General features: G+C 36.6%; 1 protein-coding gene and 1 long non-coding RNA gene across 17 annotated transcripts in view; both read left to right on the top strand.

Annotated features, from left to right (window-relative positions):
* The window catches only part of LOC126755999 (potassium channel subfamily T member 2), a 294,777-nt gene that overhangs the window by 53,553 nt on the left and 218,782 nt on the right, over nucleotides 1-22,442 (top strand). The window lies entirely within an intron of this gene.
* LOC126756017 (uncharacterized) lies at nucleotides 10,154-12,735 on the top strand. Of its 2 annotated transcripts, none has more exons than XR_007666539.1 (4): nucleotides 10,154-10,350; nucleotides 10,550-10,747; nucleotides 10,826-11,000; nucleotides 12,440-12,735. It is a non-coding gene; the product is annotated as an uncharacterized LOC126756017 (long non-coding RNA). The 2 variants fall into 2 exon arrangements; XR_007666538.1 differs by having other exon boundaries at nucleotides 10,425-10,747.

Raw genomic sequence — 22,442 nt, 5'->3', positions numbered from 1 at the left:
CATATCTCGGGCCCCAGCGAAGTCGATCAGCCTCAACCCATTAATGGATGTTTCATCGTGGTGGCTGAATTTACCGACCGTAGTGCCAAAGATACCTTCTTTGCCCACCCTGGCGTTAAATCGCCAAGAACGATTTTTATATCGTACAGCTCTCATAGGTGCGCTCCAAGCGCTCTTAGAAGGCATCTGTGGTTAAATCGTCCTTCTCTTCCATCGGGGCGTGAGCGCAAACCAGCGATATATTGAAAAACTTTGCTTTGATGCGGATTGTGGCTAGACGTTCTTCGAGCAGTGAATGACGGAGTCTCTCTTTCATCACGAATCCCACACACAAGGCCTACTCGCCTCAGTCCTTGTCCCGTCCATCGCATTTCTTGGGCAGCAGTGATGTCAGCCTTCACTCCAACGACGACATCAAATAGCTACACAGTGGCACCTTCCCAATTCAGGGACCTAACTTTCCAGGTCCATGCCCTTAAATCATAATACTTAACATATTTGCAGGGGTCGGCATCAAAAGGGGGTTCTTTCGTCCGAGGCTATTTTCGTCTTGTGGTGTTTTTTACGTGGCGGGTTCCAAACCCATTGGATGGAATATTTCGCCTTCAAACGGATGTTTTTTGGCTACACAGAGGATACTTAGTTTAAGACCGGAAGTTGTGAGCTGCTTGAGCTATATCTAAAGGAATCGTTTCTGGCCACTCCTAAGTAAACCATGTTCAGAGAACTTTCTAGTCTTTCTATCTCCTTTTACTTATTAATGCAGAGATCTTCGAGGAACTAGAGTTGCTCTGACAGAAACACAATCTTTTTAGGTAGTATCCTCACGGACGTATTGTTCCTGTTTGGATACAAATAAGTCCTATTCTGTCTCACTGCTTACTTTAAATTTTATTGCCCCTATTCGTGATCTTTCGTGTCTACATATACATATACTACTACTTAGAAATGCTGGCACTCGTTTAAGTGTGAAAACGTCTACGTCTTCGGATGTGTGAAATGTGCAAATCATCGAAGCGAACCGCGGGCTCAGCTTAATGGAGCAAAAATTTTATGAATATGACTTATGAGCAAACTCAGGGGTAGGCCAGCACTTGGCAGCTAGAGTTGTATACATGTGGACGTGCGAACGTATCTATACAATGTGTGTACATGTGATGTATGTGTGCGTGAGTCAAAATGTGAAGCGGTTATTTGTCGAGGTATTGAAACATCTTCAAGTCTGCCATATAAATATTTGTCGGAATTAAAGTAGATTTGCTAAATACTTGCGAAATATATTTCCACGACGCCTTTATATGCATTTGTGTGTGTGTGTGTGTGTGTGAGCGAGTGTATGAGAATGTGTAAATTGCTCAGAAATGCCAGCAACCAAACTTTGCATTGCAACTTTGCTAATAAGTATGAAGACTGCGGCACACAGACACATACACGGGTTGCTGTGGCTATGTGAGTGAGTTCACAACGACTCGTAAGGACTGGCATAATTTATAGTCGCAGCAGCGCATTTAAATGCTCGAGTGCCTCGGCAGCAGTGAATAGCTGTGAAAAATGTGCGCCGGAAAGAAGGTTTAAGCGCAGAAATTTTTAAAAGGTGATGGAATGTGAAAGCAAAAATGAAGCGAGTGAAGAATTACTTATGAAAGTGCACACATACTTGCTTACATGCGAACCTAAATGCACGAATGAGTGAAGAAAGTTTGCCAGTGGCACTTCAAAGTTACTTGCGCTAAATTTTTTGATGAGGTGTTTAATGGGGAACAAAAAGGGTCAAGAGTTTTTTTCACTTCTTTTTTGTTGAAATTCTAAAAGTGAAAATTATGGATGAAAGTGAAAATATGTCACTGTGATGTATTTGAAAAAAAGTATATACATATATATATCATACGATAATGAGCTTGTAGACTTGTCTAGAAATTTCAAAATGGAATTGTTATTATAATTTTTTTTGAATTGAAGTAAAAGCCTTGCGTCTTAATGATTCGGAAAGTCCAATGAATTTAGCATCGGCCAAATTTATACCAGTTGCTGGCTTAAAAAAGCCCCACAAAAAAAAAAGGCGTTAAATCGCATGATCTTGGTGGCCAATACGGGTCCATATCTTGGAATATTGTTCTCCGAAGTCCCTCAAAATGGCCATAGAATCGCGAAATGTAGCGCCATATTGCTTGGGTTCATATCTAGTTCACAATCAATTTATCCCAGATAACAGACGCAATATTCTCTTCTGTACGCACTGTACGCATTCGTGTGGTTGGTTTAATGTCCAATAAAGTCTATTCATGATGAAATGTCAAAGCATACTGAGCATCTTTCTCTTTGACACCCTGAAAAGAGGAAAACCTTGCTCAAAAAAAAACGATATATACATACACCATGGAATTGTTATTATAATTTTTTTTTTGAATTAGTAAAGCCTTAGTAATGAACAAAGCAATGAATTTAGCATGCAAATTTATACCAGCCAAAAAAGAAAAATATACATACATACTATATATCTAACCTTCCCAGATAACGCAGATCTAAATATTATTGAACTAATTTAGTTCCATATTAGAAACAAATATACTAACCTTTCAGCTCATGACAGCTCATGACAGAAAAAATTCCAACCTATTCTTATGAAAAGACTCCAATATATATCTCAAAAACCACTTTAACATTCGGCTTAGTACAAATTTGGATATCATAAAAATCACTGAAATTACTTCCATCAGAAATATATATTATAGATGGCGTCCAAATAATCCCCCATGGCCCCAATACACTTGTGCGTAGCGATTCAGGTGTAATGTCTTCAGCTGACTCAAAACGGTTTCCCCGCAGCAGCAGTTTGAGGTTGCTGAATAGCCAGCAGTCACACGGAGCTGAATCTGGTGAAAACGGTGGTTTGGCGAAAAACTCACGAAGAATCAATGCAGTATGCGACGGTGCCTTAAGTTCAAAAAAAAGTTGTCGACCCATAATACCGGTCTCTTTCTACGAATAGCTTCGCGCAAACGACGCATAATACTCAAATAGTAAACCTTGTTGACAGTTTGGCCGGTCAAACGGAATTCGGAGTGAGCGACACCTCGATAATCGAAGAAAATTGTCAACATCGCATTAATTTTTGACCTGCTTTGAAGTGATTTTTACGACTTCGACCCACTTCTACCACGATATTCGGCCGATTGATCGTCTGTTTACGGGTAGTAAGCATAGATCCAAGTCCCATCGGCAGTAATAATACATTTCATGACATCCTGGGAGTCGGAAAGCATTGTTTCACGGACATTAACACGACGCTGTTTTGAATGATCTTTCAAAATGATTTTAATTGATTCCTCCGATATTCCAATCGATTCTCAAGCACTCACTTCTTTATTTTATTGACGTATTGATCATGAGTTGATGGACCTGAACATGATTCGTCGTCAACGCGTGCTCGACACAGTTGTTCACGACAAACAATTATCACCGAAGACCTTATCCAATATTTTGAACGTTTCGTTACCAGAAATTTGATTACTCACAGAATATTTAATGGCATTTTTTTCTTGAATAATTTCACTTATCGTAAAAATCGCCGAATGCACTATATGTGTTTCAGAAAGACAAGCGTATAATGAACATGAATGATTATTTTGATGTGACATTTGGCATAGATGTCACTGACAGTCATTCCGAAATTTAAATTGAATAGTCTTACTATTTTTTGCCCATGTAGATTGTAGCGATATAGTGTCTGTGAAAAAAATCGAAAAAATACATTGTTGATTAAAAAAGTTTTATGACAGCTATATGCTATCGTTGTTCGATCTCAACATTTTCATTACCAATTATAGCGCTGGCTTATGTAATAATTGCCTCCGTCAAATTTCGCTGAGAGACTTCGACAAAGTTTTTCATACAAGCACTTTACTACAACGGTTCAATTTCTATGACAACTATATGTCATAGTGTTTCGATTCGAACATTTTGTTTGGAGCTTATAGCGTTTCCTTCTGGAATGATTCATGCTAAATTTCATGAAGATCTCTCGTCAAATGAAAAAGGTTCCCATAAAAGACCTAATTTTGATTGATCAGTTTGTATGACAGCTATATGCAATAGTTTTCCGACCCAGGCAGTTAATTTGAAGATTATAGCGTTCACTTAGGGAATGATCCATGCCAAATTTCTATAAAATTTTTGGTCAAATCAAAAAGTTTTCCATACAAGAACTAAAGTTTGTTCGGTCAGTTCGAATGGCAGCCTGGTGCTACTACAATATTATATCGGCTCAAGGCGCCTAGATAAATTATCACAATAATACATTTTCTAATTTCTGCAAAACAACTTAAATAAGTTTTTAAAATCTCACACATGTCATATCTTTAATCTGATACTACTATTAAAGATGTTAAGACCGAGAAATAATTAAATATTTATTTCAAATTGAAAACTCTCCCTAACGCACATACAATTATTAATCTAATGACATTGATGAAATGAAAACATTATGCATCATGAGATAAAATCGAGAACAATTTAAACTTGAAAAGGGTTTTTCATTTCCTTTCAGCACCCTTTAGGCCATTTCCATTACAGTATTGAAGTGTGCAAATATTAAGGTATTTTTTTCGTTATATTATTATAATTTGTGCTAATTAATCACTACGTAAACTGGCATACACACATATATGAGTTTTTGTAACGAGCTGCTTAGTTGCCTTAAAGGCTTCTGTAAAGCCCTGACGTGCTCTCACTGCCGGCCATTAGAAGGCAAAGGCTTTTTCGCCTTGAAGAAGAGAAATGTATCACTTCGAATTTTATATAAATGGCTTTGGTATGCTCTTAATTTCCGGCTACTTCCGCCGCAAAGGTGAAATAATATATGAGAAAATTAACACATTGAATTATTCTTTATAAAATGGCAAAGATCGTAGATTTTATTACATGCAGTTCACTGTTCAGTTATAATGATTTCAGTGGTGGAAATTTCTAAAGTGGAGGTAGAGTCAATATCGTCACAAATACCTAACACATACCATGGTATGTAAAGAGTGACATATAGTATGTCAAACAGAATATGTTGCAAAAATTCTTCTTGCGCCTGAACAACGTTCACAAATTGTTCAACTTTAATACAAAAGTTCACGTTCTGTAAAGAAAGTGTTTGGCGCGTGACTTAGTGACTTATGGTCAACATATTCGGCATACAGAGCATACTATTCGCAACACCATCATCCATAACCATCAATCCATGGATTTATTGAGAAAATACTTCGGTGAGCAGATAATTTCACGTTTTGGGCTGGTCGATGGGCACCAAGCTCGTATTATGTCACAACGTTAAGCTTTTCCTTTGATGATATGTAAATTCAAAAGTCTAATTGATTAATATCGCTTCGATCTGGAGCAAAACATCACGCGGGTCATTCGCCAGTTACCAGTCAAAATACTCTAACTAATCAATGAAAATAAAACTCAACGGATGGACCATCTGAGACGTAGACGTGGCGAATGTTTGAGTGAGATAATCTTCAAAAAATAAATTCCAAAGAATGTTATTTGGAATGATAATAAACACTCACCATAAAATTTGTAGTTTTTGTGATTTGAAAAAGTAGCGAACCTCGAACACACCTGCGTCGCAAGCATTCAACATAACACCATGAGTGTTGATTAATGATAATTTCCTTGTTGCATGATTTCCTCCGATATAAACCCCGAAAGTCGGCTTAATTGCGGCAATAAACATACAAATTTACTACACATAAACATACTCCCATATATACATACTTATATAATATACACATTTCAATTCAATGCGTGTTTATTTGACAGCCTTAATCACAATGTTATTTATTTGAACATATAATGGCCAACGGTTGAGGTCTCGGCAGGAAGCAAAGCTTTGGTCAAAGTATATTATATTTGATTAATGTGTCTGTGTGCACACGAAGCCTGTTCTTTTTATTATTTTTAGCCCCACAGAGTTAACAAGAACAGCATGCATAACTCTTGTCTATATATACTATATATGTACATACAATATGTATAACCTTTCAGAATACTAATTTAATGCGTGAGATGCACTTGTATTATTGATTTCTTAAATAAATGTGATATCCTCTCCATTTAATAACAATGTGTCCTTATGCGTAAAATGAACAAAACCGTGTGAATTCTACCCCTAGCAAAAATATACCCAATCCAAGGATTCCTAACTTCTGTTTGTCTCCATACCGTTTATTTCAGTCAATATGTAAGAGATCTTAGAAAACTTAGGTGAATGTTTAAAATCGCAACTTTGTGACAAGCATTCGGAAATTTTAATTAAATTCGCCTTTCGTGCTCGACTAGTACCAATAAAGCTGAATTTTTTTTCAAAAACTGGTCTCCTTGTACATGCTTGATCGTGCAAATTCCGATCCTACATTAATGAAGAGCATTAAAACTGCCGCTGAGACATGGGTTTATGAGTTTGACATGCAAACAGGTCAACAATCAGCAGAATAGGGAACAAAACGAGCCGAAACCAAAAAACCACCCCAAAGCTGCTCAAAAATCAAGGTGATGCTGATTCCTTTGTTTTCGTTATTCGTGGTTTTGTGCATCATGAATTTGTATCGGACAGACAAATGGTCAATTGGGGGTTCCATTTGGCCGTATTTTTGGCATTAGCGTGAGAACAGCCGTCGAAAATGGACGGACTTGTGGTAGAACAATTCATGGATTTTGCACGATGATAATGCAACATGGCATTGACTCACGATTGTGACCGAATTTAAAGCCAAAAACGCAATGAATACAATCGATCAACCACCGTATTCAACAGATTTGTTTCCGTGTGACTTTTTCTTGTTCCCCAAACTGAAATTGATGCTCCATAGAAACCCTTTTTTAGTCGATCAAAGAGATAAAACAAAATTCGCTAAAGAAGGCGAAGGTCATCCCACAAAGTGCTTATGAAAAGTATTTCGCTAATCTAATCTTAACTAATAAATTTATTATCTTTGGTTTTATGGTCTGAACTGGACTGATTTTCTTATAACAATATCTCGGTTATGAAGCAAAATTTAGTAATGAGACTAAGTGAGTAAGCTATGGCATAAGTTATTATGGCACCTAATAAGTTTGTATTGATTTCACACTTTGGTTGAATAACGAATGTTGCCAACACCTGAACGTATTTCCCTTTTTTTGAATCCTGCGAGAATATAAAATAAATTTATTCGCATTCAGTTATCACTCAAAAAATGCATTTTCTTGGTTGAAATCATTATTGATTACAATTATATAAGGTTGTATTGAAAACCCCAAACAACAATTTGTCAAAAGCAATTGGATTCATAATGTCAATATTTTATTGATTTGTTTTTATGATTCAAAAAGAAAATTTTCAACCAATGAAAATTAGTTTTTTGAGTGATAACTGAATTGCAATGGAATGTAAATCACTCAAAGTCATTCAAATATGAACAGAAATTTCATGAGAAAAATAAAAACTATTGATTTTGTCATTAATGGATACAAATATTTCTTTGGGAAAGGAAACACGCTTCATGTCGACACAACCTGTTTACAGTTGAGTCATGGTTGAAGTACTTCAAACATTTATTCTTGAATCATAAAGAGAAAACAAAAAGGCTGATTTTGACATTACGAGTTTTGACAAATTGTTATTTTTGGATTGAAGTTACATAATTCAGTCACGGATGGCCTGAACTTTTCAACTCAAAACAGAAAGAAAATTGACGGCTGAAATTCTCAGTGGCGTTTGCCTCCGCAAAATGCAAGGGAGATTGTGCATCTTCACCTTTGGCGTGCTTGTGGGCTATATTATATTGCCAAAAATTAAAGAAAAGTAAACAAAAAATTATTCAAAATTAAAAGTAATATAAACTTTGAACAAAATATTGAAAGTTTTGAAGCAATAAGTTGAATTTGTGAGTTGAAATAATTAATTGTTTCCTTCTTTAGTGTCTTTTTACTGAATTGTGTGTTTTCGTTACAGTATTGAATAACGATTCATGAATACTCTTGTGTGCACGTTGGATAGACGAAATCGTTGCTAACTAAAGCAATAAAGGGCGTTGGAAATGCATAATAGTCCTCTGTGTTCTAGGACCACATATTCAGTGCATTTCTTTTCATTTCGGGAAATTACAAAAATAAATTATCGTTCGTTTCGTTCGTTTAAGGGGATGTGTGTTCTGGAAGGCCAAATTTCGAGCGTTTTTTGGCGGTTGTTAAATTTTTTCATTACTTTTTATTCATGTTCCAGAGAATACTAAATGGTTAATCCACACACTCATCTGTATTTCAACTCGTCTCGTCGTCCTGAACATTTCTATAACCCCATATATGTATATCTCGTTTAGTCTTAGTTGGTTGATATGAACTACCGTTAATGAGCGAAACTATTATACTATACAATGATTATTGTGCTATGTTACAACATGTTGTGAGAGTATAAAAATAAATTTTTCTAAACTTAAGAGTCTTTGAAGTATCAACCTTTTTGGGCATTGGAAGCATTAAACAATGACAGAAAAAACCAAAAAAAAAAAGTTGACTACGGCTTCATCGAGGCTATAATACTTATATCTTTATATATATACTTATGTATGTATATAACTTATGTGTACAACTTCATGGGTGCATTTTTTATATCGATGAGAGGGTATAAAAATATATTTCTTTTAATTTTGATAGTTCAGTTTATATAGAGGTTATATGCTATAGTAGTACGATCTGATCAATATATGTGGATTGTACAGTGCTTTTGGTAACAATCTAAGTCAAATTTCCTGAAGAACCTCGTTAAATAAAAAACTTTTAGATGCAAGGACTTGAATGCGATCGGCCAGTTTCTATGGCATAGTTGTCTGATATAGGCGGATCCGACAAATGTGTTGTTTTTTGGTTAGAAAAGGAATTTTTTCGATCGCTATCTCAAAAACTGAGTGATTACTTCGCAAATATACAGACGGACTGGATGACTAAATCAACTCAGCTCGTCACGCTGATCATTTACCTTATATGTATATACAAAGTTCATATACTCTGTTCAGGGTATAAAAATGCTCAAATTTCAATTAAAGCGTCAATAACTTTCATAATAGGGAATGTTCGAATGACTGTGGTATATAGCAAGGCATCATATTCGACGCAAAAATGTTGCGGTATAAATATGGGCGCGTATCGAGGATCGGGTGCAAGTTATTCAGGAATGCCCGATGTATTCGGACAGTAGGGATCTGCGTGGTATGGGGATTACTTAGACTGACGGACCTTTAGACTTACGTATTTAGCGGTGTCATCTCCACTAGTCGGAATGCCGAACAATTTAGGTTGTTTGCGCGTGAATTGTTTAGGCGGCGAAGACGTTTAACTGGGTATTAGGGTTAGCTTCTTGTGTGACTGTTGCTTGGATGTAACGTGCGTATAAGGTCCAAAACCTGGTCACCAGTACAGAACAGTATGGAAGCTGAACTGGTAATAGTTTCAGCTAGTAGGTCTGACCGGAGACTTAATTCTGGTACCATGGGGAGCAGAAGCCTTTGAAGTTCACTTCAACTTGGTTACTGGTCCCTCGGGGAGTATCCTGGTGGTTAAGGTTAAAATCCGAATGTGGGAATAACTGACACTTTGTCAGTTGATTGTGCAGTTGAATTGCAACCAGGTGCAGAACCCAAAGTACGGCAGTGGTTTTAGTTGAGCCTCGAACCCTACACAAGTGGTTAGTGTAGCCATTCTACACTGCCGATTGGTACTCCCGTTAAACACATCGGACGTTGTCCCTATCCATTTTATATTGTAAGTGTAATGTCATAAATCTCAGCTTCCATTTGACTCTTTTACGTATCCAAGTCAGCTGATACATACATAAGACAAATATTTTTCTAATTCCAATCTGCAATCGACATCTAGCTGTTGTCACTTCCACAAAAATATTATGTGGTAATACTGTCATCTCTAAAATAACTCATGAGAAACCATAAGGACGGTGTAATCTCACGTCACTTCACGGCGAAAGATCAGTCATCTAACCTAACCTAAGAGATGGTGTTGAAAGAAATTTCTGTTGTTCAAAGCACGAAAATAGCAAATTATTCCGGATGAAATTGAACATTGTGGTATAGCTCAGATATAATTTATTTTCTCATAAAATCATTGAATTTCTTATCACTCAGCAAATATGATGTATACATTCTTCAAATTGTATAAAAGATCTATTAAAGCTACTCAAATTCTCAAACAATGTGAATGAGTTGTTAGCTCAAGCAAAGATGGTTAGTTTCTTAGTGATATTTGGTTTAGGATTCATTTGTGGCTATTTTTTTGCCACAGCATGTGAGAGAAATTAAGTTGACATCTGTGAGTACAGAAAATATGTTTCTCAATGTTCAAAGAATACTTATAGTTGATATATTCTTTTATTTCTTGTAGAGCTGTTATGATTTCACTGTAATAATCCTGCCTCTAAATAATATTTGTTTCGTTTTCTTTCTAATTCGCATTGACATTCTCTACTATTTCGTTGACATTTCGCTTTGAAAAAAATTCAATTTCAAAGAATTGGAAAAAAATCCAAATTTTGTCCGCAAAATGCAAAGCACGACCCAAAGAAAACTCTGCATCTTCACCTTTGGATTGTTTGTTGGATATATTATTTCGCCGAGGAGACGATAAGAGGAATCTTAAATTTGCGAGAGTGTAATATATAATATTTAAAATAACAACTGATTTCAGAAGTGCTGCTGGTTTCTTGTTTGTAAGTGTCGCTAATATCCGAAAACCTTTACTTTGATTGCTTCTGCGCGCTTGTCTCTCATTTGTGTTTTACTTTCAGCATTGAACTCTAATCAAAACATACAACTAAAGCCATTTGTACTTACGGAGTTGGCTAAACAACTTCCTCCTAAAAATTTAAAGTCAAGTTACGCTAGTTAACGGAGAAACCGCTTTGGAATGACCGAACCGTTGATCACTTTTTGCTTGGGCATTTTGGCTGGCGTCATAATAGTGTAAGCATGCAGAAATTTTAACTAGTCGTTAGGTTAGGTTGGCTTAGATGGGTGATCAAGAATTGCACGTGGTCTGCTATATGTAGTCCTTTGTGAAACCAGTAAAAAGAAGAACTCCTGTGTTCATACCTATAAATTAGGAACACGCTTTATAGCCGTTACAAATTCGCATAGGCATTTAATTTCTAGTTCGACAGGATGTCTAGAGGAGTGCGCTCCCTAGCATATAATTCTTGATCTCCCTAACGCTGGACAGTCAAGAACGAAGTTGAGTTGTTTCCCCCTCATCTTCTTCCATACAGCTTCTGCAGATGTCGTCTGGTAGGATTCCCAGCCTTACTGCGTGGACTGGCCAATGGAGCAATGACCGGTTAAAAGCCACTAAATTAGATAGAGGCTAGCTTTACCGAGGGAAAAGAGATATCTAGATTTCTTGTGATCGATCTTGGGCCAAAAGGTTTTTGCGACAGCGTATGTATCCCAGCGCTTACAATATTTCTGCGAAGCGCAGCTATCTAATTGTAGAAAACAAGTGGACACGGGAGCACCAAACCCCTCCCATACTACCGATAGTGACTCTAGGGTGTATTTTCTTGCTAGCTCATCAGCTTTACAATTTCCTGCGATCCCGCGGTAGCTTGACACCCATACCAGTCTTATCAACACACTCGATGCTTTTGGTGGCGAGGTTAAGCATTCTTTGATCAGCCCTGAACTCACTATTAATGAGTTCAAGCTTAGTATAGCCGCACTGCTATCTGAGTGTACGGTCACTTCTCTGAAGGAGGCTACACTCCGGAGCAATAAATCTACTGCTGCCTTAATGGATGCAACCTCGGCCTGGAAGACGCTGCACTTGTCAGGAAGTCTGAAGCTGGAGTTTTCTAGAACCCTCCACCACATAAAGACTCCATAAAACATAATGGGCTTGACAATGGTGTCGTAGAGCTGAGGACCACTATTTCTGCAATATTCGGCTTCCATAAAAGCTTCCTTTCCAGGATGAGCAGTAGATATTTCACTGTATCCGCCCCGTAACTTCTAGTAAATAGGCATAGGCAATCATCCGGCAGCCACGATTTTCAAGATTCCTATGCAGCTCGTTAACGACCAGCTTCCATAGAAGAGAAGAGAAAATTCCACCTACTCATATTTCGTCGAGCACATGAGTTTCCCCATTTCCCCTCTTTATACACGGTATTGGCTCAAATTAAGAAAAAGTATTGCGGAGTCTTAAAATGACTCTCAACTAAAAGGTCATCAACAATGTACTTTAGCTGTGGCTAGCTGAAGTTTCCAAAAACTATATATGGCAAACTATTTCACTTCACGTAGCCTTCGTATTTTCCGTATACTTTAAGTCACAGTAACATCAGAAAATTTTCAAAACAAAAAAAAAAAAAAAAACATTTATAATACATTAATATTTTATCTGCCAGTAATATTCTACAAGGAAATCGCTTGGAAGGAAACAGAATGCTTGCTGATCGACTGATAATATTTATATTTGGTGTTGCCATTGGCTACTTCGTTGTGCCGAAATTGTAATTTCCATGTGCAGCTAAATTCAAAAATGTAATCGATTACAAAAACAACAACAATAAGATAAAATTGTTTTATTGTATAATTAGAAAAAGATTTGAGTTTGTGGTAATAATATTTAGGACAGCAATTGAAATGCTCCCAGTCGTTAAGGATGGAAAATAAATGCTTAACTAAACGTTTTCAAATTTGATATTGCTTTTGTTGTTGTATTAGCACATACATTATATAATTTCGAAGAATGCCGCTGAGATGGTAATATGTAATTGGTCAGATTTGCCACTTATACCCAGCAAAATGTTCACAGCAGTGACTACTTTACTTCAAAAGAAAATATTGCAGGCTTTGCTTTATAGTTAAATTGAATAATCAAATTAAATGTCAAAACCTAAAACTTCTAAATATCTTGTGTGAAAATTGTTGAAATTTTAAGAAGACATCTAAAATAACTAACCAAATCTAAGCCTGGAATTGTCGCTCTTTCAATTACAACCATGGATAGAATTATCTTATTCAGCCTTGGCGTCTTAGTGGGTTATTATATCTTGAGAAGAATGTAATTTGTGGAGTATGCGTGAATATAATGGAATAAATTTTAATTAATATTGCCGCTGTATGCCTGTTTTGAAAGCATAATGTGTTCATTTTCGTTTTATGTATGGAAGAGAATAAAAATTCGCTGTAAGAGATCATAAATAAATATTTTTTATCGCTGGAGTATTGTATATCCATATGTATATATGATCATCCTTGTAGTGGTCACGAACCTGTTGTAATCGGTTATGGTCATGGCCAAACACATGTGAAGAAGTTTGCTGATTATATTATATGTTTAGATTTCAACCCACTAAAGTTCAGTACTTGACTTCAACTTTTTTGATAAAGGATTATTTTTAAAAAATATTGAAATTGACGAACAACGGTTGGCGTAAAATACATAAATGCAGCTAAATCTTCTTCCGAATACAGAGGAAGGTCAATGATTAAATATTTTAGAACAATCTCTCTGACGTTAGTTCATTACGAAAAAATCTAGAAATAAAAGATGAAATCAAAAGCATTGCAACCCGCTATCGAATCAGATAACTCTCGCCATTATTGAACTAACATTAAGCTTTATGTGTGGAGAAAGTCTTATACATATGTAGCTTTATTGAATATTTTCTTCAACCTCCCGCCTTGTCTATTATAACCTAATATCTTTGATTATAACTAGCAACTAAATTGTCTGCATCTTCCATACAAACCGACCTCCAGTTATGTTAGAGTAGCCGAAAGTAACCTTTTGTAGTCGTTATATGTTTTCTTGATATTTTGGCTTACATTAAAGCCTAACAGTCCTCAGTCAGAGTCTACGTAACCGGAATGGACGCGGATTTTTATTGGGCCGACAACTGTCAAACCGGCAGCTGTTCTCCAAAATACTTCAGGAATGTTTTCTAAAGGAGGCTCGTCTTGTTTCCATTGAGTACAGAGTCTGCTCCTATGTTTCGGATCTTTGTTCTCATGCAGTATCCAATCATGCTTATTTTTGCCGTAAAGTATTTCAGTTGACTTCAGTAAATCCACTTCAAACATCTCAAAACCTAGCATCCATGAGCAGAGCAGCAAAATATGCGCCTTCTTGAGATGCTTAACACTTCTTTTAATAAAAGTTTGTCCTCTTCCCAGCCAAACACATTTCAACGTCACAGAATAATGTGAGAGCATTTTTCGTCGATATCTTAAATTAAAAGCGTATAAAATACAACTAGTGCAAGAGTTGACCCCGCTCAACCTTCCCAAGCGACATCGCTTCGCTCTATGGGCTTTGGAAAAGTTCCAAGAAGACCCGACGTTTTCCAGCCAAAGTTTATTCAGCGATGGGTCCTAAACAATTGCAGTATTTGGGACGAAGAAAACCTGAAGAGGATCAATAGCTGCCATTCCATTCAGAAAAAACTACAGTTTGGTCTGGTTTGTGGACTGGTGGAAACATCGCTTCTTATTTCTTCAAAAAATGATGGCGGTGCGAACGTAACCGTCAATGGCAACCGTTATCGCGCCATGATATCCGACTATTTGATGCCTTAAATTGAAGTTCGTGATCTCGGCGGCACCACTTCCCAAAAATCGCCTCTATCAATGGATATATTGAGAGAACCCTTAAGGAGCAGATAATTTCACTTTATGGGCCGGCCGGTTGGCCACCAAGATCGTGTGATATCACAAACTTTTTCTGTTAGGATATGAATAGTCTTAAGTCTATGCGAACAATGCCGCTACCATTCAGGCGTTGAATCAAAACATCACGGGTCATCGAATATTGGACTCAACGGATGCAACAAGACGTATCCTATGCCATATTTGAAAGAGATAATCTTAAAAAAATAAATACCAAGAATGTTCCTTCGAATGATAATAAACATCCTTCATTAAATTTGAAATTTCTGTGTTTCTTTTAAGTAGGGAACTTGGAAATGGATCACCATATACCCTCTCCAATCTTGTTAACATTATTTACTTACTCTACTTCCGTCTTCTTATCTTTGCAGGTAATTATTATTATATAAGACTTTTGAGCTTAAGACGAGGACATGGTATGTATGACACTATTTTCATCAATTAAATTATTTAAATTCGACAATCATGTGTTGAACTTCACAATCTGAAGATCTGAACCAAAAACAAAAGCATATTTTTATTTTAATTTCCAATGATATGTTTCTACTATTTTTGCGGCATGCAATGGTTTCCATAATGAAATTTTCAATTATTTTCGTTTATAATTATGATATTTTTAAACTTATAATGTCTAATACAATAAAATTTTTTCTTAAGTTATACTATAAGACAGAATTGTGATTAAAATCATATCAGGTTGCCCTTTAGCCTACATACGTGAGCTTCTTGTGATGGCCTTGCGAATTCCCTTCACCATTTTTTTAATATCTCATTCTGTTTTCGTTGTTGCTTTCTTCTCTTCTGTCTTCTGTTTTTCCGATTCCATTGTGTTGACAAAAATATTGTCAGGAAGTATTATTGGAGTCAAAACTTGTATTGAGATTGCTGGAGGAACGTTTTTCGGTCTCAAGATTTTTTATAGAGACATTTTTCAACGTTCGTGTATATATTTTTATTCCGCGGTTCGTGTTTCTTTGTGCTTATTGCTTACTTACTGTTTCAAGCAAGAAATTGTGTCTGAGTATAATGCTGAAAGCTCTGCCCTATTTATATCTCGAAAAGTTATTAATGTAAATATTGGCTAGTCGGAAAAATCTGGGGTTAAAGACCCCATTTAGAAATCTCTCATTTGGTATGTATTATGTATGATCAATTTGAGAGTCAGTAACTACACTTTTATATGTTATGAATCGAACCTTATTTAAATTAATTATTCGTTATTTATCCCCTTTATTTGTTCTACAAATTTCTCGGAGACGCCACTGCACTTCAATTATACACTATGGTCTAAGAAAAAATATAATACTTTAATGTAAGTGACTATTTAATTGCCTTTTAATGGAAGCTACTTAATAAGAAATGACTTCACATTTATTTTTATACAATGCAAATCCCAAAGGTACTCTCGGCGCAAATAAATAAATACGGCAACACATGTGCTGTTATAAGTAATCAAATACATTTAAGCGCCTTTAAGAAGCTAATGAATTATTTATTAGAACCTGCGCGTTAAACGGGCTGAATGTAAGTTGTAGTTAATGAAATGAAGAGGGAGAGAGAAAATAAGATAAACCGCGGGAGGCGCGCTCACTACTAAAAAATATATATTGTGTAGGTTAACTAACAGTAAGCCCAGCAAAAATGGGGATGAGGGTCACAGCTGCATAGAAGTTCATTTTGAGAGCGTTCAACTATATTTTAGGGGTATATTTATGGTTATATATTTACTACAAATTTGGAAGCGAGCACGTAGGCTGAGACTGCATACACAATATGGTAAATATTTAAAGCTTAAATATATCATATAAATATGAAATTATTACTAGTATTTTAATTTTAATCAGTTACAAAACTTTATTTTTCCTCTTATTGAAATTGCCTGAATGTTAACGTTATATAATCAATATTTCATTTTTGACTTTTTGAGAGTAAATCATCTTAGCTATTACACTTTACGACATCTAGTGAAACTATCAGCCATAGAAATCCTAAAACTTGTAAATTTATATTGGTCTCAAAATATTTTGACAATATATAAATGTTTACTTCACCCAGGAGTAAAGTTTTGGTATCTCAAGTCTCATCCCCGTAATTTTTATGCTCTATCTTCCAATCGCTAAACAGCTATAAAACCCTAATCTAACCTAACGTATCCTAAGGTATCTAGAATACATTACAGTGCCGTTATTTCCAAAATGGATTGTTGTTTCATAGAAGTCCCTTGACATAGCAGATTTGACAAGCATTCATTCAAGTGATTTATGTATACTTGCTGTGTTGCTCATATGACATGGTGTACCATATGAATACAGTACATTTGATTCATAATTTTAACTATAATTATCTTTCAAAGGAATATCTTTAGGAATCAAATCGAAACGAATGAAATCATTAAGCATTTGTTTAGAGCAGAAATTTTTCTTTTGGTATGAAAAATATATTGGGTAGTCGAAAAAGTCTTTTCGTATATCTAATCAAACTTAAACTTATTTTTTTGTATATTTATACTAATAAATAAACAAAAAAAATGTTATGAGATGAGTTAAAGGATTATGCATGGTTTATATTGACAAAAAAGAGCTTGTTTGCGTCAGATCCTTATTTGGTTTTTCTTTGCTTTGCTGCGGCGGAAGTCTGGTTTGAATGAGCTTCCTGTTAATATTTTTGTGTTTAACTAACACACTTGTTGCTTTGCTAGAAATGGAGGTATAGGAAGGTACAGGACGTAGAAATCATATCTTGCCTACTCGTTAGAAACGGCACAAAAATTTTGTCAGCACTTCGGGGAACTCCCGTATCATCAGAAATACTTTCGCTCTTCAAACAGAAAGAATTATTAAGGATCATCTGATGTATCAGATAAATATACATAAGAAATATATAATAATATATATAATCTATAAATTACCAATTAAGTTATGTTCAGAATTTGTTCAGAGATTTTTGAGTACTTCAGCGCGACGCTACATCGAGTGCCGAGAACGCTTGTAGGAAGCACACTTGCTTTGCAATACTATTATGAGCAAAAAAGAGTAAGACTTTGTTCAAAATTTAATAATTCTTAATCAATTTTTCAAAATCTATGTCGTCCTCTTCAAAGTAATCCCCCTTGGCTCCAATACACTTATGCCAACGTTGTTTCCAGTCCTCTAAACAGTTGCTGATGTCAATTTTCGGAATAGCCTTCAATGTGCGTAGAGATTCACTTTTTATGTCTTCAATTGACTCAATACGGTTCCCCGGAGCGATCGCTTGATTTTGCTGAATAACCAAGAGTTAGACGGAGCTAAATCAGGCAAATACCGTGGTTTTGACACGATATTGATTGAAAATTTGGCCAACAACTCAGGAAGAATCAATCAGTAGTACTCGTACTCCTTCTCAACAGTGTTAGCGGGTCGGAAAGAATTCGAAGAGCACCACACATCGATAATCGAAGAAAACTGTCAACAAAACCTTGATTTTTGACTTGGTTTTTAGCTTCGTATCACCTTTGCCACGATATTCAGCCGACTGATCGTCTATTTCCAGGTCCTAAGCTTGGTTCCAAGACTCATTGCCAATAATAATACATTTCATGGGATTCTGGTATTAGGAAAGCATTGTTTTCCAGACGTTAAGGCGCGTGCTGTTTTTCGAAAAAATTAAGTGATTTTGAAACCAATCGTGCCTTCACTTTTGGACTTTTGAACTTTCAAAATGGTTTTCATGGATCTTTTCGATATTCCAACGATGCCAGTACAATCTCTGACTGTTAATCGTCGATTCTCAAACACCAATTCCTTTATTTTATTCTTGCTCTCTCACTAAACCACCCGAATAAGTATTACTTCATGAGAGAGAACAAGACGTTTAAGTTTTATCTATGATTTGCACTGACCGACGCTTAATCTGCTAAATATGACTACGATTTGTCCTAATTAAAGCTGATTGATAGTTTTCTGAGAACTGAGAGAAAAGCACTCAAAACTTTTCCACCGCAAAACTTACGCCGAATATAGCTATATATTTAACAAGTAAAAAAATTGGGTGTCACCGAAATTTTTATACTCTCGCATGGTAAATCATAATCGAGATTTCATTATCCGTCATTTACATATTTTTCAATTCGATACACTTTGTACAATTTTTGTACTATATAGCCTGAATCAGATGGAATTCAAAATAGCTTTATATTGGAAGGCGTGGTTGTGAACCGATTTCACCCATATTTCGTACATGTCATCAGGGTGTTAAGAAAAAATTATATACCGAATTTCATTGAAATCGGTCACATGCTTCTTGGTCCATTGCCACGCCCATTTTCTTCCATCTCTGACTTCTTCCGTAAAATTTAGTGTTTCTGACGTTTTTTCCTGCTGTAGGTTATTATCCGATTTCTTCCATTTTTGAATGTATATGGAAATGCCTGAAGAAAACGACTCTGTAGAGTTTGTACATTGTATAATAGTTTTAGATATGTACAAAAAACTTTGCTGCTACTTCCAAATAGATGCGATCCTTTGATTTCTCTGTATGGCTTAGTTATGACACTTTATAGGTTTTGGCCATTTTTCTGATTTTTTAGACGCTGCCGATTACTGGTATAATCGCGTGACTTAGTCTCTCTGCCATTTGATGCCTAAAATACATATATCACTACTGCATAATGATGTACGACATTTGAAATGATAACCAATCACTCGATCCACACATTAATGGCAACCGCCTAGCTATGATTGAAGATTATTTCGACAACATTTTTTATATCTCAAGATCACCTTTCACTATCTCTCCTTTCAGAATCGATAATAACGTTGTGTTTGCTTATTGAGTTTTGCGCAACAATCGGTATTTCCAGACTGTTGCCTTCTGATCAACCCAACAACGGCAAAGCGCGATATTCCAGCAACATTTTCGAGCATCGCTTCAGCAGCCATTTGCCACATTGCCGTTCAAGTCGCAGAACAAAGCCACTTTAATGCGCGCACCTTAATTGTGTCGCAAGTGACTCAAAGAGACATCAACAATGATGCACTGCAAGTGAGTGGAAAATACCAGCTGCAAAGTTTAACTATCCGCACAGTCGAAAATGCGCTCCAGACAACTTGCAACATATACACCACCCCTTATACGTCTGTATGCTGATCACGAACTCCAGCTGAGCCGCCAGTGGCATCAATGGTGCACTTCAGGTATTAACTGCAAAAATCAAGAGCGCACAGTGTGCCATGCAATCCTGCTTGAGACTTTCAATTACTGCCGCTCTTTTAACAACTTTGTTTTGCGTACTGTACTGTTGCGGTGGCAGCCTCAGCCCGAGTGAGACAGGCAGGTGGGCGGCACCAGCTGTTGCTTGACACTTCGGTGCAGTGGCCGTGGGCAGTGTGAAGCGTTGTGCTAGCTGTCGTGCGCAGTTACCGCGTTGCAGGTTGCCAGCAAAGGAAATAATGTGTTTTATTGGATATTGTTGCATTTGTTATTGTTGTGCTTCCTACACTATTACTGCTAATGTCGCTACTTTAACGGTGCGTTCTCTGTGTGTTGATAATGTGTTTGCTGCTTTTGCAATTTGCAATTTGGGGTTTGCCAGTGTGTCGCAACGTGCAACATGGCTTCTGCTTCCCTTGCTTGTGCTTCTTCTGTTCTCAATTGTGTTGTTGGCCATCGAATGGTACTCTAAACTTGCCAGTTCATTTTTAGTGCGTAAAGTGGGCAGTGTGGGCAGAAAGTGTTGGGGGTGCGGCAGCGCTTCTTCTATGTTCTTCTATGATGTTCCTTAACGGTTTAATTTGCGTAGATTTTGTAACTTTCGTATAACTGTGCATGTACTTGCAGCATCTTCTGCTGTTTGCACTGAAATTTAAATGAAGTTCTGTTCGAACTTTCGGCAGCAAGCCATGTAAATTGCAGAAGTTTGCTGGTAGTTTTGCATATTTTGATTTCAGCTGCATTGCAATTGCGATAAGCGGAGCTTTTTGAAGCTCAAGCACTTTTATTCTGTATTTTTGTAAATTTTTTTTCATTTCAACTATGTTATCGCTAAGATTTGAATGTTTTAAAGTTTCTCATAGTGACTTTAACGATATTGCAGCTAATTTTACGCACCATTTGCTTAAGCACTTGCTTAACAGGCTTGTTCTGTAACTGAAAAGGTACAATAATAATAATAATAAAAACAATAACAATAATATTAGATAGCATCAGAAAGGGATTATTCTCTAAATAGCTTTCTTAAGGCGATAGTGGGTGTTACACAATGGCGAAGATGCGCAAAACTTCTTAAGATTTCGAATCTTGTTCTGCTTAAGCACCGGAGTTTAGCCGAATAGACTTAGAATTCGTTGTAGGTATAACAAAACTATATTCTTCCTCTTCTTTAATGGCATAGACACCGCTTACGCGATTATAGCCGAATTAACAACAGCGTGCCACTTGTTTCTCCTTTTCGCTGTATGGCGCCAATTCGAGATACCAAGTGCAGCAAGGCTCTTCTTCACCTAATCTCTCCAAATGAAGTGGAGATCTTCCTCTTGCTCTGCTTCCCCGGCGGATATTGCATCGAATATTTTCAGAGCTGAAGTGTTTTCGTCCCTTCGGACAACATGACCTAGCCGCTGTCTTTTAATTCGCTGAACTATGTCAATGTCGTCATATATTTCATACAGCTCATCGTTCCATCGAATGCGATATTCACCGTGGTCAACGCGCAAAGGATCTTTCGCAAAACCTTTTTCTCAAAAACTCCTACCGTTAATTAATCAGATGTTGTCATTGTTCATGCCTTTACATCATATAGCAGGACGGAGATAATGAGTGACTTATAGAATTTGGTCTTTGTTCGAACTGAGTAGGTAATTATATAATTTTCAAGCTGCACCTGTTGGCAGGAATTATTCTGCGTTGGATTTCAAGTCTGAAGTTGTTGTTGCTGTTAATATTGGTTCCAAGATAGATGAAATTAGCTACGACTTTGAAGTTATGACTTGCAACAGTCACATGGTAGCCTGGTCGCGAATGTGACGACTGTTTGTTTAATGACAGCAGTATTTCGACTTGCCCTCGTTCACCAGACCCATTTGATTCGCATCCTTATCCAGTCTGGAAAAAGCAGAACTAAAGGCAAAAAATAAATGCTGAAGTCAATGATATCAATGTCATATTCCAGCCGTGGGGTATGCTTTCGTTTTACCATATTTTACAAAGAAGCTGATGCATGCTTCTTATCAGTTCTTCGCCGCCGTATTTGAATAGCTCGGCCGTTAATCCATCGGCCCGCTTTGTTGTTCTTTGGGCTGGTAATTGCTATTCGAACTTCTTCATGGTCGAGCAATAGAAAGTTTTCTCCATCGTTATCGATTGGGTTGGGTTCGCCTTCTCCTGGCGTTATATTTTTTTTTTAGATCACCTCCTTGGGTTTTATAAGAGTATGCTTCGGTCTTGAAACCTTCTGTTAGTTGCCGCATCTTTTCGTTGATATGTCGAGCAGTACCACCGTCAGCCAGCTTGTTAAGCTCTTCATACTCACGCATTTCGGCCTCTCTCTTTTTCTGTCTGCAAATGCGTCTCGCTTCCCTCTTCAACTTTCGAGTTCTATCCCATCAGCTGCTCTTTTATCGGAATCACCGATATCAGATGAATATAGCATATTTTTGTTATACAAACAGACCAATCAAAATCAATGTCTTGCATGTGGACTCTTTTATTTGTTTTGGGACGATGTTACTAGGTTTTCTAAGGAAAAAAATAACGTTTTTA

This window comes from Bactrocera neohumeralis, chromosome 4 (genome assembly GCF_024586455.1).
Source record: "Bactrocera neohumeralis isolate Rockhampton chromosome 4, APGP_CSIRO_Bneo_wtdbg2-racon-allhic-juicebox.fasta_v2, whole genome shotgun sequence".
In the NCBI taxonomy this organism is placed as follows: Eukaryota; Metazoa; Arthropoda; class Insecta; order Diptera; family Tephritidae; genus Bactrocera; species Bactrocera neohumeralis.
The sequence above is the reverse complement of the archived record's forward strand: the minus strand, read 5'-3'. Positions and strand labels throughout refer to the sequence as shown.